Raw genomic sequence first — 18,766 nt, forward strand, 5'->3', positions numbered from 1 at the left:
ATATATATATCCGTTTTGTCTAATTATTGTTACTAAATGACAAACCTGTTAAGTGTGAAATATTTTTTTTTTCTTTTCCTTCTTTTATTTATTTTGATTATTCAGCAAACAGATTCATGTTTTATTTTGTCTATAATATGCACAAAGACATTTACTTAATTGATTGTTTTCTATTAAATGATAAGATAATGAAAACTATTATACACATTTTAAAAATAAGCAATACTCACAATATTGCGACGTTCATTGTTCCAGAATGACATATCAGTTTTCTTAGAAGTTTCTGAATATTCTGAAAAAAATTAAAATTTTCAAATATAAATTTTTGTCTCATAGTGTATGGAAAGATTTTAATTGCTTTATTTGCATATTATTTCTTCATTAAAACATAAATATTTTAGTGTAAGTTAAAATTTCAACTAATAACCCTGTAAACGTAAAATTTGCATTCAAACACAATGTAAACTACGGAAAAGGATTTCATTCAAATGTTTTATGTTACGAAATAATTGTTCCTTAAAATTTTTTTAAGAATTTATGTATTTATTAGTACGATGGGTAATCTTTTACTGAACTTTGATATGAATGCGATTCTGGAGATAAGTTTTGTTAATAGGGAGAATTCACCAATTTACGCTAGATCCTGTAAGCTCCCTTACGTAAAATTTTAAGTAATTGCTCTTCGACATTCTTAGTGTGCTTGCGTCAATTCTGGTGAAATGCACATGCGCCCGTGACCAAATATCAAACTAACGTAAGTGAAGATAAGAGATTTTGCAAAAATACGCGAGTTGATAACGCTGACGTAGCAGAATATCATTTTAACTTCGACTAAAAATCAAAACAAACGTAGTGGATTACGTAGAACAAACGTGAAACAAACCTAGCAATCAGAACAAAAGACAAAAAATGGATGTAATGGATCTCTTCGTTGAACATTATAATATCACGCTATTTTCTGTTGTTGTTGTTGTTGTTGCTTATCCTCTTCTGGCCTGACGAAGTCAGACCAGATCTATGAACCCGTTGACCTGAAGAAAATCAAATACCAAAAGAGGAGTAGAGTAAATGTCTTCCCAGAGAAGACAAAGACAGTTCACGATGTGATCGGCGGAAGCCCGGTGTAGATGGCATTTAGGGCAGATGGGGTGGATTTTAGTTCTTTCGGAAAATAGAGAACCTTCAAGATGGCCGGTAGCTAAGAGGAAGATGGTGGTGCAGACTCTCCTTTCAAAGGGAAGGGTCGAAGAAGCTCCAGGCTTATTTTCCCTTGTACCAATGGTGGGTGGGGGGAATCAACCAGTCTCTGAGTAGCTGGGATTTCTTCAGGGAGTAAAGTTCAAGATAGGTAAGATCAGAAGAGGTAGGTTGCGGTTGGCGGCAACCCTCTTTAGCTAGGCTGTCCGCTAAATCATTACCATAGAGACCGACGTGAGAAGGAACCCACTGCAGGTGAATATTATGTTGGAGGGACGAGAGTTTTTGGTTGTTTACGATGGAAATACTGGTTTTGTCGCCAATTTGGGTCCGGTTGTTGAGATGTTGCAGGGAGCTGCGGCTATCAGAGAATATCCAAAGGTCTTTAAAATAAAGGTCATTTTGCATAACAAATTCCAGACCCCTATTGATAGCCAGAAGTTCACTTCTGAAAACGGAGCAGAAGTCTGGGTTACGCTGGCAGAGAGAAAATTTTTCATCAGGAGACTACACTATTTTCTAAAATTCATAAATATATCGCTTTAAATTCACATTCCATGTCCATGTTTTAGGTTCGATGGTAGGCTTACACAGAAAACAATGCTTAACAGCTATGGACAGCGTGCTTTAGCTTCGTCTTTGTAGTGTAACGTATGAAAAAGACTCGTATTTGAAGCAATGTATCTTCATTAATGCAAACATACTCTATGAAGACTATTGAAATACTATATATTTACCAAAGACAGTCCTCTTGAAGACTGTTACAAACTCATTTGCTTTTCATGAACATAAATCATTGACCAATTTAATAAGAGATAGAAGAACAAAATTATTACGAGAAATTGTACAAATGTTATATGAACTATTGCAACTCATTAGGAAAGCAATTCCCACTTAGATGCAGGGAGATTCCTTATTTGGCGATTCATTAACAACAATAAAAATATGCTTGAAAAGTTTGAAATAATTCTCATGGCGCAGTTTCTGATCTTTCCTTCGAACTACTAAAGTTATTCGTGTGTAAAAGGAGGTGCCTCTTTAATGGATTTAAAAGTTTTGCTTATGTTCATGTGGAAATGATATATATTTTTTGAATTTTATTTATTTCATATTCATTGAAATAAAAAAAAAGAAGTTAACACCTAATTCCATTGAGAAAGGATTGAAGAATTAAACATATGTTTGAGAATCAGGTTAAATTAAAAAAAAACTAGGGAGCATTCAATTCTGAAAGCAGAACAAAAATTTATTATTTTAGAAATACGCCTCAGGACACACATTACAGGCTCACATGACTCATCTCTTACAGGATTGTAATCCCGTCTCTTAAAGGAGACTCATACTCTAGGAGCTGAATAAAAGCTTTAGTTTGAATTGCCATGCTCTAAATGAGTAATCCAGTCCCAACTAGAAGCTGTCCAGGCTATGCGGTATAGTTTCCAGCATTTTCAAAACAGCCTAACGATTTTTAAGGTTAGTATAGCGTAATCCCAAATAACTTAATACTAATTAAAAAAAAGTCTGCCATTCATAGCTCAGTTAGACTCATTTAATTTAGACAGCAAACTATAAGCTGATAGCAGTAACGATATATTGTTAATAGACATATTAAAGGCTTGTTGCTATAAGGCTATGTAAATTTAGTCTGCTTTAGTATTTTCCCCCCAGCTAAATCAGCCTAAAGAGATGTAGACTGATTTAAATAACACTCAGAACATCAGACCAATTATAATAAAATACTAAAACTCCTCAATTAGCCTAGTGCATTCCAAATACCAGATAATTTTCTTCTATAGATATATTTATTTGCTATAATAATTTATTTCACGCAGTGAGTTATTTATTGCACGGAGGTTATCATTTTTTAATCTCAATGTCTGCATCTATTATATAGTACGAAGTAAAGATTAATTAACAAGTTACATTCTGATATTTATTAATTTTATTTAACCTATTACTTCAGATTAAATTTTTTTTTCATTAAATGATAATGAAACAGTCTTAATGTAAGCTTACAAAACTTTTTGAAGAATTTTTATTCAGAATAGTAGTAAAAATATTCATTCAATAATAAACATCTGAAAAAGTCTTTTTCCTGGAATAAAATAGTTTATCACATAAATATCCTTTTTCAGACTCTTACAAAAGTAAATTAATCTTATGAAGTCTTAATCTTGGTTTTGTAGTTTTTATGTTTTAATTAACTATTACATTTTCAAGGTATTATTAATAGTTAATCATACGAAACCATCATCATCAATTTCAACTTAATCATTGTCCCAAAGGCAAGGGAAAAAAGTTATATCTCATTTTCTTTGTTTCACTCGCCATCAATTTCTGATCTTATTATCAGAATTATCTTTTATATTCTAGAAAAATTCTGACACTATTTATGAGGTTCTTTGAGATGGGAAGTATTCTTCTTGTCTACCCTTCCTACCGATGACAGCTTGTTACCCTATCTAAGAAGACGTTCTCTACTGCTTATCCATATGAATAGACTCAGTTGTTTGACTATAGCATTATATGTGTTTGCCTTTAGTTTTTCATGTGATAAATAATGAAAAGATAAGTCTGACTCTATTGTGGAAATTGTTTTTCTGATGTATTGTATATACCTAATTATTTTTCAAAAATCTTTTATTTTTGAACTTTACCGTACAAAACCTGCAAGTTATTAATACGTTTTAGAGAGATTTTTGCTTTTATCTATCTATTTATGTTTAATTACTTTGTATACTTTAAGCAGTTTAAAATTAAGATTGATAGTTATGTTTTTCCAACTAATGACAGCTTGTTACCCTATCTAAAAAGACATTCTCCCTATTTATCCATATGAGTGGACTCAGTTGTTTGACTATATCATGATTTGTGTTTGACTTTAGTTAATCATGAGATAAATAATGAAAATATAAGTTTGATTCTATTCTCTGTATCGTTCCAATTTTAGTATATGTACTACAGAATCAAGTACGAGTCTGACTCTATAGTGGAAATCGGTTTTCTGATGCATTGCATATACCTAATTATTTTTATAAAAATCTTTTATTTTTGACCTTTACAGTACAAAACCTGCCGGTTATTTATACGTTTTGGAAAGATTTTTGCCCTTATTTATTTATTTGTATTTATTTGTTTTGTATAATGTAAGCAGTTTAAAATTGAGATTCATAGTTATGTTCTTCCATCTGATGACAGCTTGTTACCCTATCTGGAAAGACGTTCTCCCTATTTATCCATATGAATGGACTCAGTTGCTTGACTATAGCATTATATGTGTTTGCCTTCAGTTAATCATGTGATAAATAATGAATAAGTCTGACTCTATTCTCTGTATAGTTCTAATTTAGTATATGTACTGCAGAATCAAGTACGAGTCTGACTCTACAGTAGAAATAGTTTTTCTGGTGTATTGCATATACCTAATTATTTTTCAAAAATCTCTTATTTTGACCTTTGCTATTGCAAAGGTCAAAACCTGATGAATAATAATACATTTTAGAGAGATTTTTGTGTTTATTTGTTTTATTTGTTTCGAAAATTTTAAGCAGTTTGAAATTAAGATTGATAGCCATGCTCTACCAACCGTTGATAGCTTGTTTCTTAATCTAAGAAGACGTTCTCCCTGAGTATCTATATGAATAGACACAGTTCTCATTTTCAGCATGAAATTTAGTATTTTCCCGCCCCCTTTTCGTGGATGCTTCCCCTTCCCCGAAGATTACTGGAGAATCTTATACCTTTAAAACTAATTCCTCTATTTGAAGCAATTAATGTCTTAGTCAAATAATAAAAATTTAAAAAATAGAAAAACTTGCAAAAACAGGAAATAATTATTCTTTTATAAAACAATTACCATTGAAGATTTAAAATCTTGTTAATAAACGAGCCCACTGAACGCATGCTGTGAGTTTGAAGTTATTCATGCTCAGATAAAAACAAATCGTGAATTTGATAGATATTTAGAGAATGCAGCAGTAAATAGTAACAGTTTTAATTTAGTATCATCTCAATACCTGCCGAGAGTGCAAAATAATCATATCAGCTGTTGCATTTCAGTTGGCAAATGAGTAGATATGACAATCTGTCAAGATATCCTGAACTATTTGATGTTAACCATTAATTCAAGACTAGTTGCACATAGACATTTCATCAAATTCCTTTAAAATTAACGTATCTAACTAAATGTATTTAATTAATACAATTTATCTAACTAAATGTATTTAATTAATACAATTTAAGTAAAAAATAATAAGACAAGAAATTTAAGAGTGCTACCATTCATATACAATTTTACTCAATAAGAAAGTGCAGTGCACTTGAATTTAGAAGAGATTCGAAAAAACTGAGGATTGGAAAGCAGTGCGAGTAGAGGAAGGAGCCAGTCCTCGAACAATTAGTAATTGCGAAACTTTTAGAATTTCCTTGCATCGTAATCGGGAAGAAGTTCCAGAAGAAATAAGGGTCTTTAAAACTTGGTTTCAATGGTAATTTGCTGCTTGAAAACACACCCGTTAAAACTTAAAAAGAAAAAAAAATGCTACTCAAAGATATTGATTTATTTTATCGACTATCGTAGAAAATTATTATTTCTCAACTTATTAAAATTCAGATTTACTATCTCAATAACTTAGGAATTGAATTTTTATAAAATATGTAGTTACAAAAACTTCATGTATAACTAATTAGGTTATAATACATAAATTTATTTTTTTTAAATATTCTTTTAACTAAGTTTACGTTACTAGTTATAGATTTATAAGTTAAGCCTATCCATATATTTCAGTATAATTTACCACGCTTTAGTAACTTAAGATAATTTACAGCAAATACTTTTGGGAAATCGCTAATTAACACAGAGGGTGATCCTTGGATCGGAATTTCTAAGCAGTATCCGCCGAGCCTAATTATACTTACCAACTGCCGAAAGTTCGCCAAAAACTAGCGAGAGGGGAAATATAGAGATTTTAGTAGTTATACACCTATGATAATGAACTCCATGGCGATGCAATTAAAAAGTGATGCTTGATTTCTTGACTAAATTAAAAGCCGGCGCTTTTTGGAAAAAAGAACACTAGATTAAACTACAAAAGTTGAGAAAAGATAACGAAGTAATTAGTATAAACTCGTTTTTTTTTCTAAATAAGTTTTTAAAAATTTCTCTCTTCTTGTGTTTTAGAAACTGAAAATACTAACTTAACGAAGAAGCTATCTAGGGAATTTATTTGGAACTTTTCTATTTACGTATCGAACTGTAAATTAACAATCAACACAAAACTTCTCCTACGAACATAAAAACCTTTATTTTTTCCCTTAAATATATTAAGAAAATAAAGACAAAATTGAGAAAGCGTTAAATAAGCAAAATAAATGTTAGTTCATTGAAAATTTAACAAGTGTACGGCTATTATTTACTCATAATTTGCTCGAAAATACTATTTAGAGTTCATTTAAAATTTATTTTTGCTTTGAAATAATCAATATAAAAAATATGTGATATTTTCCATTTATTAAAAAATAATACCTGATATTTTAGAAATGGAAAGTTACAATAACATAATGTTAGGGATAATAACATAGAGAAAAAAGTGCAGAACATGGTATTCTAGTCAAAACTACCAGAAAATGGTAAAATTACCCATTTTCTGGCTGTAAGGCCCGAAACTTGGCTTATGAATATACTAATTATAGGGCAAAATATTAATACAGTTTTTGTGCTGAAAAATGATTTGGCACAATGCATTAGAAAATATATGTAGTTGACGAACAGAATAAAATATTCTTCGGAAAATATTTTTTGGGAAACTACTAATATAACTTAAATTATTAATTTAAACTTAAAATAAAATATTTAAGCACAAAAACATTAAATATAAACTCACAATGATATTTAAGATGCATAATGGAATGTATCTATAGAAGGGAATTTATTTAATTATTTTAAATCATAGAGAAAGTTGTTTAGAGTAGTTTAAAGTTCATTTTGATTTCAATCACATCACTATACTGTATTTTGTGTATTCCAATATGATAAAAAAAACTGTTATTGAAACTTTAGTTATTAGAATTAGTTATTATAGAAAATAAGATTGAGGAATTTTTAAATCGTACTAAAATCAGTCGAAATTAAGTCTTTTCTCGAACACTGGGGAAAAAAAGTAAGGTCAAAATTACCAGAATATATTGAAATTGACAGTGTTTCTGGCTCTATGGGAATTGAAAAAAACTCGGTAATTTTTAAGGAAGTGTTTTGGTAATGAAATTGATAAAATTTGATAAAATATAATACGTTATTAGACTTGGTAAATGTACTAAAGTTTGATCATGATAGCTTAAAACATGACATAAAAACCATTTATTCAGTTAAATTTATTTTTTAGTTTTGTATTCTTTACCAAATGTGTGGTAATAAGAACTGCAGTTCTTAAGACCAGAATTTTCAGTAATCCCTTGTCATATGAATGGAAAAATTACCAAAACGGAGGGTGTAAATATCGTATATTTTGATTTTATTAAAATATTTTTACAAGTAATGTCATTACGAACCAGTGCAGTAATTTTACCAGAATTGTTTTTCGTTGTGTGGAAAAACTGTAATCAAGAAACTTCGTGCAATTCCACCATTTGTTTCAATCTTACTTTTTTTGTGAAGAGATTATTAGAGTTCTAAATTATCAATTTTAGTGTGTTTTTAGGAATTTAAAAAAAAAGAATCCCTTTTTCTTATTTTATATTAAGAATATTTATGCAATAATGACCCGTCTAGTAAGAAAATCGGCGTTATGCGCTGAACATTAGTTTGTTGGAATAGGATTATTTTATTCCTATAATTCCAAATGGTATTTGCAACAAGCAGGTTTTTGATGTATTTAAATATGCTTTGAATCGATTGTTCACGTAAACAAATATCGTAGCATAATTTAGGCTTAACTAATAGGCTTTAGATCATGGGTGCAAAAATAAGGATTCTCATAAAATGATCTTTTGATAAGGGAATAGGAGCGATAGGAAGAAGAAATTGATTTCATTTTCGCCATTCTGCTACTTGAAAAACATTTAAGCATTCTTTAATAAACGATTTAATTTCGTTCAGTTTTTTAAAAGAAACATAATTGATCTTTCTATTTGGGGGCTATTCCAGAAACTTATGAAATTATTGCAACATATTTTAGAAATACTTCCGTTACCTTATTATAAAGTTATCTTAAAAATATTCATATTAGTCCATGCATCACTTATTTAATTTGTATTAGTACATGCACCTTTCATAAAATTCGTATTAGTTGATACTTCAATAGTTAAAAACTAACCATGAGCTATAATTTTATTCTTTAATGAAAAAAAAAACTAAAATAATACGTGCTTAATTCTTGATTTTTAAAAAAAAAATACAAAACACATTAAAAAATATTCTCGTGTGAGGATAAGTGTAAGCGCTTATAAAACCGAAATGTATTAGTGGAAAAAAAGAAAAAACCGTTTGTGTTACATTTTATAAAAAGTGTAAAAATGCTAATGTTTAGAAAAACATTGGTGTGCAAAAATTAAGGACAAAATGGAAAAACTATCACAATAAAAAAACAGGCAGTTACAACTTAAAATAATTGAGAAGACCGATCACGGTAAGGTAAAGTAGAAAATGTGCATCTATGCATCATGGCGTACCGTACATGGCGTACTATGCAATATGACGTGTCGTAAGGATGTATAAAGAGCTGGTGGTGGAAGCTCAATATTTATGTGAGTGAAATTACACGGTATATATCAGTTTAAGCGAAGTGAATTTGTTGTCACTGTATGATATGGCCAACAGAAAACACAGAAGACGACATCTGGATGAGTTTGCGTGAGGTCGACATATTGGGAAGTTGGAAAAAGGTCGAAGTGTTAATCAGCTGGACTGCAGAATTTAGAACACATTTCAGAGAACAGGAACAGCTTTCCGAAATTTTAGTAGAGGACATCCGCACACATCCATGGCTGTAGACGACCGGTATATAGTCCTACAGGCTAGAAGGAACAGACAGCTGACAGCAGGAGAGACCACTGGGAAAACTCAGCAAAGTACTGGACACCCGATATCGCGTTTTACAGTAACCAGGAGACTTAACAAGTGTGATCTATCTGCACAACGACCAGTACAGTGTGTTCCATTCACTCCAGCTTACCGGAGAAGCGGTTTAATGTGGTGCTGGGCACGCAACAACTGAACAGATCCAGTGGGGCATTTGCGCAATGGGGTATTCTTTACAGATGAAAACAGATTTAGTCTAACTAGTGATTCTGGTCACATACATATCTGGAGAAAGTGAAATAACCCCTTTAGCATTATTGAAAGAGAACAATTTGGAGGAGGTGCAGTTCTTGCGTGGGACAGTATCATGTGTGGTACCCGTACTGATCTGCACATCTTCCAAGGTGTCCACTATTTTGCTGAGGCTCTCCTGCCTCATGTGTTTTAGAGGTATTGTGGGTTCTGAGGTCTAGCTTTCTTTACGATAATGCTACACCTCATCGTACAGTGGCTGTCACAGGACTGTTGGAGAGTCAAGACATTGTATGAATGGAATGGCTGGAGAGGACTCAGGATTTGAGTCCGATTGAGCATGTGTGGGACATTTAAGGGTGATAATTGGCAGCACTGCCCCAGGCGCCACCAGCAAAATCCTCAATTGTGATTAGCCCTATAACAGGAATGGGCAACAATTCCTCAAGAGCTTCTTAACAACCTGATCCTCCACAGCATAGGCAGACGATGTCAATCCTACATAGCAGTCAGAGGTGATCATATCCTATAATATAGGCTAGAATTTCCTTGCCACTCCCGTTGTCAATTCCGTGCATTGGCGTTTTGATAATTTTACAATTGTATTCTAAGCCTATATTTCAATAAAGTTTCTTATTGCTCCAGTGGATTATATTTTTTGCAAGTTGCTTATTTTTCCCATATTCTTACATTTTGAGGATCCTATGATAAGATTTTTATCGATTTTCAACACTATTGTTCAAGCTTGCATTTAAGAAACCACTTCGTCCTTAATTTCTGCACGCCAGTGTATAATATCATAAATTAAAAGTAATCACTGAATGAAATGATTTATCACTAAGACTGAAATCATCTCGTTTTTAATGTACTAATCTCATAATAATTAAATATTTTGAGATGTTTAGTTAGGAAATCATGTAAACGAGAATTATTTATGTCAAATGAAAGTTCTTTATAATTATTTAAAATTTCAATAAACATCTCCAGTTAAAACTTGTTCGTAAAAATTCACTTAAGGATTTCAAACTAAGAAAAGTAACGTCTTGATGTTCACAATTCCTAAAATTTTCCTTTACATTTATATATGTTCTTCCTTTAAATATTTAATTTCTGATGAAAAGTATGAAAATGACTTGAATATTTGGCTTGACTACTGAAATGCTTTATTTTTTTTTTCTTTTTATAGTCTAGCATCATTTTCCTCGAAGAAGATTACTATCAGATTTTGAAACTACGATGCAAGAATTCTTCTTCCTTCAAGGTACTACAGACTGTTGCAATTGTTTCAGTAAAATTTTACTTTTTTCATCAAGTTAGCTAGTTTTTTACTATTAGAGAGATGAAATCTACTTAGTTTTATCTTATTTTGTAACCGGTGTTGAAAGGCTGATTATTTTTGGGTTTATGATTATCAGGTTCAATTTCTTGTAAGTTTGAATCCAACACGTTAGGAAATTCAACTCCTGGATTAAGCATTAGAAAAAGCAGAAGTTAAGTTGAAGAATTTTTTCGTTCGATTTACCCACGTTTATGTTACATGAAGAGAAAAACCACAAAAAATTCCTACGGTTAGCCTGAATACAAGATTATTTAACTCATAATTCATCGACCACTAAGATTGTTTTTACGTCAGAGGTGTAAGTAGAATTTGACTCAACCAGCCGACTCATTTTTGGGATTATTTTTATCAATGTACATCTCCCTAGCCTTGTAAGTTGAAACCTTGTAACTTTAACCATGTCAGAACACCACGCCTCAAAAATTTATTCTAAAATTAATAATAAATTTAAACTATTGGAAAAAAACTTCATAACTAATTTAATCTTTAAAGCTTCCACCATTCTTCATGGACATTGTGTAATATATATTGTTAACATTCATTTTATAATGAAGAAAATTTTCTAAACAGAATGATAAGTTTAACCTCCTAATTTCTTTCTCCATTTTAATCTATTCTCTTGGAACTAAATTTAAATTTATTTGTATGCTTGGTAATTGCTTTAAGAAAGGAGAAAGCATAATTTTAGAAATTAGAAATATCCAAAAGAAGTCTCAGAATCTTAGATTTTAGAATAAGCTAAATAATTAACCTGATAATTTTTAATGCTACTTCGTTAAAATGTTACTCTATAAATCTCAGTTAAAACACAGATTAAACTTCTTCTCTTTTTGGTAACATTATTTTTATTGTCCTTAAAAATAATTGTTTTGCTGAGTAATAAATGCTTGTAAAATGTTAGTTTGAGAGAGGACACAAGCATTGGATAACGGGTGATGTCATCCATGTTTGCTTTAAGAATTAATTTGAAGAAAACTAAAACTGCTATTAAATTAATAAAGGTAAAACTTATAGTTTCGTTTATTGATTACTTAAACACTTTTAATTTATAAAGAACTTCAATCAAAATGTTTCGACTTTATTAAAGAATGCATCGAAATAACATATCAGTTTCAAGACTTGTCGAAAAGTTTCTGTCAACTTTTAGGCCATAAGAAAACTAATATGTGTATATAAGAGATCAGTTTCAAATCATGATAAAAGGTCTGAGTCGATTTTTATGAAATAGATCTTAGTTTGAAAGTATGTTATATTGCAAATCGGAACCTAGTAAGCTTTGTGTAGATTATTGTAAGTTATTAATAAATTTTTAGTTGTTCAAATAACAAATAAGAGTCAAGTGCTACCAGGAAAGAATTGACAATTGTTAAAAGTTGTAATTTTCTTCAGCAAGATTTCAAAAAAATGTTAAAGATACACGAAATGATCGTTTATGGAAACTAATTGATGAAACAAAGGGTTCGTTGTTTTAACTAATGCAGATTAGATTTTTAGAAATTGAAGAACGTCTTAAACATCAGATTATATGCAGAGGAAAAAAATTAAGGTTATAAACTATTAAAATAAGGCGCAATTTTCCGTGTTCCTGTTCCTATGGGAACACCAAAAAGCTTGGTAATTTTTAGCGAAGCACTTTGGTTATGATTTTGTTAAAATTAACAGTAAACTTAATTTTATTTTATTATTATTTATTACTTTTTTTAATTTTATTATGATATCTTAGAGCAAGGCATAAAAACCATTTATTTGGTTAAATTTACATTTTGGTTTTGTACTTTTTATTAAATGTGTAGTACAAAGAGCAATATTTTTGAAAACCAGAATTTCTGGTAAGCCGTTACTATATGAACGGAAAAATTAACAAATGGATAGTTTAAATACCTTTTTTTGGTTTTACCAACCGGAATTATGCTTCTTTTTCCCTCAGAAATTTTATAACCTATGAATTCGGTATTTTCAACTGACCTTTTTTTCCACTTCGAGTAGGGGATTTAATCCAGCTACATTGTGAATTTAATATAAAATCTGAAATTGTCTTGAGACTAAATAAGTTAAAGATTGTAATTTATTTTATATGTAGTAGAAATTATTTGAATTTGTGATGAAACGCAACCAAAATTTAGCAATATGAATTTAAATATGTATTTGTTCCTCTGAGTCCGGTAGTTTTTGAAGTTTCAATTATTGGATTTTCGGCATGGAAAACCAAATTTCCGTGTGTAATTTAATGAAAAAAAAAATTCTCAAAAGCAAAATTTTCTTTACAATTATGGTCAACGTGAACTAGTTTAACTTGAAAATTCAATAAACTTGAAGCTCAATTTAAAAAATTAAATAATAATTCATTAAAGTCATAAGGTAAAACAATGACTTATCATATTTAAAAAAGTTTTGTTCTTAATTTGAAATAAAAGAATTTTTTTAACATAATATATCCCTTAAAAACATCCCATATTTAAATTGGTTGTTAAATAACAAATTTGTTCAAAATCCGTTAAAAAATTTGCGTTTTTCCCAAGCCTTTTATTGTTTTGTTAAGTATTCGGTGTATTAAAAGATTCAATTTTAATGACTAGTTGAAACGATTCTCATTTTACAAGTTTTGTAAATACCTTGATTGAAAATTTTCTTTATTTTTAAAAAATAGTTGCTATTCAGTAATATTTTATTATTCTTTCCCACGAAATTCTCTTACACATTAGAATTATATTTTTACTTCATGCATTTTCTCATGTATTTTTTATAAATCTAGATGGAACATTCCTTTTCTAAAAAAACACTCACTATTAATTATTATTTTATTATTTTTATTAATGAACCCATCTCCATGTCTTATACCTTAACTTTGCGGTTTTTCTTACTGAGGAGGCTTGAAGCCAAGAAATGAATCTCAAATAGAAAATTACAGTGTCTCTGAAATTAGCCAACTGAAAATCTTAAGCACCCGATATTGATTCTTTTCCTCTTCAAAGTTCCATTTAGTTTTTTTATTTTATTCTCCCCTCACGAAGGGAAAAAAAGCTTCTGGAACTCTTCATTCGGATGCATTGGCAGAATGTGTGAGGGTATCATTTGACGAAGTTCTAACGTTGACGAAAATGATTAGTATCGAGGAAATGAACCATTCGTCTCGGTATCCTTTTCTTAAGGATATCGTCTGGATATCATTCTTTCCTGACAAGTATTCGAGCATTTTCCGGAATGAATATGCTTTGATGACCTTGGTAAGGAACATTTAGTTTTTCCAGGAATTCCTATGGATTAACTATGTGTTCCATGGTTTTTGTTTCGGGAATATAGTAGCAGTAAGAGAGGTTAAAAATATTTTTTTTTTACTTTTAATTATTTCAAATACTGAATTAAATATTATAATCTGCATAAATCTGTATACAGGCTTTTTAATATGTAACTGGTGATATAGCTCATTAATAATATATAGCCCTAAGCATTTTTTGTTATTGATAGATATTATGAATTTGCCTAATACATGTCAAAGTTTCGAGTTTTTTTTCCTTATAATTTTCAATTTTATTTTACTTAATTATTTATTTATTTTACCTCAATTTCTAGAGATTTCTATGCTTTAATATCCAGAAACGTTTTTTTTTTCAAACTACATATAAGAAACTAAAATGTTATGAATCTAAACAGCCGCATATCCATAAAAACGGATTTAAGATGTTTTTAAGTACTTTTATTTTGTACAAGCGGAATTTATATGCATTTGTAAAATATACAAAATATGCATGTAGAATTTTTATTTGTACAGGGTGGGCCACTCTAGATTCCTTTTTGCCTATCAATATGTAATATGGGACATATTTTATTTTTATTGATTTATTTTTTGTTTTGGTCTTAATCAAAACATCACAATATGTAACCTTTGAGCCATGATGGCTCAGGGAATAGAGTGTTCGTCTTCCAATGAGGTGAACCGGGTTCGAAACCCAGCAGTGGCTGGTTGATGTGAATTCTGCACTCGACTTGCACCGACCACAGTGCTGACGTAAAATATCCTCAATGGTAGACGGATCATGAGTTTGAGTCCCTTTGTGGTACATCTAACCGTGCGTTCAAGTGGTTTTCCTCTCCATGTGTCGCAGATGCGGGTTAGTTCCATCAAAATGTCCTCCACGTAAGCAAATTTTCTCCCAATACTTGTTCCGGGATTTTCCTTGTCTTCTGGGTGGGGTTAAAAATTACAGGGCTGTGAAGTTGAACATTAGCAGCCGTAAGCCCAAAATTTGGATCGGCTGTCCAACGACAGTTATAAAATATGATATAAAAAAAGTCTCTAACCTTTGAGTTTAAAATTCCCTCTATGATAAGCATTCCTTTATACTATTCACCTAGACTGGATATTTTATCAAAAACTGTGTTCAACTATTTAGACAATTTTTTATAGTTTCTTATATAATATAGAATCCAACAATTGTAATATATAGTACACATCTTTTTCTGTTTTATGAAGATATATAAAAAGATATCATAAAACAGAATGCTTGGTACTTACTATATCATTCGCTTATGTTCTTATCATATATTTTCTTTTGAAAAGAAATGCTACTTTTGTTTTGAGGAAAAGTTCTTATAATCAAGAAGAAAATGCCGTACTTTGACTCAAAATGGTAGTTTTTGTAAATAGTTGTTCTGAAAAAGAACAATCAAGCCAAATTGTTTTGATCACGTCAACACATTTGACCTAAAGTGGCTTTTATCGAACCTTTCTAAAACTATTGTTCAGAAAAGCTACTGTGTATTGATATAAATAAGTTCCTAATGTAAATTTTACCTACTTTCAATGGAAATATATTAATTTAGGAAAGTTGAACTTATGTTTATTTTGACATTTTGTCACATGTCACGCAAGCACTGAGCCAGACTTAAAAGCGTTTATTTTTAAATTACCAGACTGAGATCTAATGCGCCAATGCTACTGTATTTAATTATTTCTTGTTGCTAAATTTAAGTAAAAAAAATCGTTCTTTAGTTTTGCCAAATAGACGAGCATGTGAAAAAGTATTTTAAACTCTATACGGGTTTTACTTCCAAGTAAGACGATTATATTTTCCTGGTTTACACAAATATAGTTTCAATAAGAAAAAGATATTTCATAAGCAGTTTATATTATATTCCCTTTTGTACATTTTAAAGATAAAAATTTTCATTATTACAACACTAAAAATAACAATAATTTTAATAAATAGTAATACTGTTTAAACAGAAAATAATTAATAATAAGGTTACAGTTAAGTAAACAGTAAATCTTCTTATTATTGCAATGCAAAATTTTATACATAAATAAAAGTAAACCTGTAGTATTTACCACTGCTTAGTTCGCTCTCCTACCCTTACGATTTATATGCAAACATTTTGTTTTCTTCATGATTACAAGAAAGTTAATATAAAGTTTAAGAATATTAATTTAAAAAATCCCAAAATATTTCATTAACGCCAATTTGATATTAGAGATTTTATAACTGACTCTAATTGAATGAAATTCTTATAATCATTTTGTATGGGAAACCATTGCAACTTCTTTTACATGAGTGTATTCATTTCTTCTACTTTTCTATTTAATGTTCGGTAACTATTAAAACTCGTAGTGTATTTTCGCGAAATATATAATTTATTAAAATAATTCAAAAAGTTAACTCCTTACTACATTTTACAATTTAGCATTCGTTACTTCAATTTGGACTTGAAACAGCTTTACATATAAGTTTATTGTTAAGGTAAAGAACATTTTTTACCTTTACGGTTTTGAAACTGTTTATAACTACACTATCTAAAAATAAGTATTTGGACACGTGTGACTGAAAAGGAAAACAAACTTTATTTGAAATCAATAGTTGGTAGAGCCTCCACGAGAGGCAATTATAGCGTGGACCCTCAGGGGCATACTTTCCACAAGTCCTTGTGGTATTTTCTTCCACTCGGCATGAAGAAACATGTAAGTTTCCTCACCTATTTTTGACTGGTAGTACACCTCTTAATTCGGCGATTCAACTCGTCCCAGAGGTTCTCGATAGGGTTCAGGTCCGGGCTCTGGGCAGACCAGTCCATTCAATTAACCCCATTGGCACCATACCAATCCTTGGTGACCCTCGCAACATGACAGCTGGCATTGTCGTCCTGGAAGTAGCAGGGGTCCACCCCGTAAAACAGCCGCAGCGTAGGCCAACGTCTTCCAAAACAGTGCAGTAGGCATCTTGGATGGGACTAATGCCGATGTTGCTCCCTACACGATATATACCTGCAGAGTGCGAGACGTATCTCAGGACCGCAGATATAGTCATTTGCATAGGTGTCCAAATAATTATTGGTAGATAGTGCAGTATAGTTATAGAGCTATGAATACAAAACTACGCTGTTTTTTTTACCAATTACAAGTAGCATGGTTTCAAAAACAAATTGGAAAATAACTGGGCATAGCTAAAATTTTTGTTAGGTAATGAGCATTGGCGAGTGCGGGACAAAAATTGGGGAGTGCATGACATTGGACACTCATCATGTGTTGAAGGTAATGGACGAAATATTGTGCTGTCCACAAATATATTCCGGTTCTCTACCCAGTTCTTTCTGTCATGAGACTGATATATTATGCTCCTCGGTTATAAAATTATGCAGATGTGAGGTACTATATCGCTTCGATAGGTGGGCTTAGTTGGTGTGAAAAAATTCTAGTTGTTTAACCGTATTAGGTGAAAGCAGTTAGTAAGCGGTTTTTTTCTCACAGTTAACTCTTTGATTACCATTTTATTCATGATTATTTGACTGTTTTGTTTGAATATGGTTGAATAACCATTATATAAATTGTTATTTAACTATTTTTTCCGAAAAATTTCTAACAGGATAAATATCTGTCTGAGATTGTGTAAAAAAAATTAAGTTTTGTTGAACCAATAGAACTGTTGCAAAAGAGTATTAATATTTTAAAGATTCATAGCAATTCACTGCTTTCCCTTTCTTATACGAAACGTATAGCGTTTTACAATATATTATTTATGTTCTCTTGTCGTGTTAAAAAGATTTATATGCCACACACGCAAAAAAATAGAGCAAATAAAGGAGACAGAAAAAAGTTGTGATATAAATTCTGATTTAAAAAAGGTAGGGCAGGTAATAAAACGTCGACAACTTCTTTTTAAGTTGATTTAAGAAGACATAAAATAGCTTAATGGAAAGTGAACAACAAAATTACTCCAATTTAAAGAAAAAAAAAGAAAAAGAAAAAGAATGATGTTTGATGTTGAAAGGTACATACTCCTCCCAATCAGATTATTTGTCTTATTTCGTCTGAAGAATTGAGAAAGATATTTATTTCTGATGCCAGACAATAAAATAAGCAAATATAAATAAAATAAAAACTAAAAAAAATGACATTAAGTCTCGGTAAACTATAAACTTTCGATGTGTTATAATCAGGTTTTAGCTTAAACAATCACAAATTATATGCAGAATACTTCATAAACCCTTATTGTGCATTTTTAAAACCTCTATCTTCTTAATGATAAAATATACATGTATTAGGGGTCGTAAATTAATATGTGTTTCTAATAATCGTTTTTTTTTAAAAACTTTTTTTGTTTCCTCCCCCGAAATACCTTGTGATGTTTATTATATCCACCTTTCTGTTCTGTATTTGTCTGATTTAGGTAGTTTTTTCCATCCATCTAATGTATTATTTTGTGACCACCAATGCGTATACTTTGTTTCTGTTTCTAATGATAATTGAACAAATTATGATAAGATCAGTATAATAATCTTATTAATTATTTATCGAATGCTGAGTGGTTGTCTAATTTCTAAATGAAAACTGCAGATTTTTTTAAACCAATAAAAATAAATTAATAGAATAAATTACTCTGCATATGAATGGCATAGTGAATCATACTAAAGCATTTGACAAACAAAATAAATGTTATTACTGAATTTAATGAATAATGTGGTAAAAATTTGTA

The 18,766-nt window shown here is 30.4% G+C and overlaps 1 protein-coding gene across 1 annotated transcript in view; it reads right to left on the reverse strand.

The window, feature by feature from the left end:
- Positions 1-18,766, reverse strand: part of LOC107455766 (glycine receptor subunit alpha-2-like) — a gene marked incomplete in the record, with an annotated part of 127,669 nt that overhangs the window by 51,607 nt on the left and 57,296 nt on the right. The window contains 1 exon segment of the mRNA XM_043044493.2: positions 231-292.

Source organism: Parasteatoda tepidariorum, chromosome 10 (assembly GCF_043381705.1).
Source record: "Parasteatoda tepidariorum isolate YZ-2023 chromosome 10, CAS_Ptep_4.0, whole genome shotgun sequence".
In the NCBI taxonomy this organism is placed as follows: Eukaryota; Metazoa; Arthropoda; class Arachnida; order Araneae; family Theridiidae; genus Parasteatoda; species Parasteatoda tepidariorum.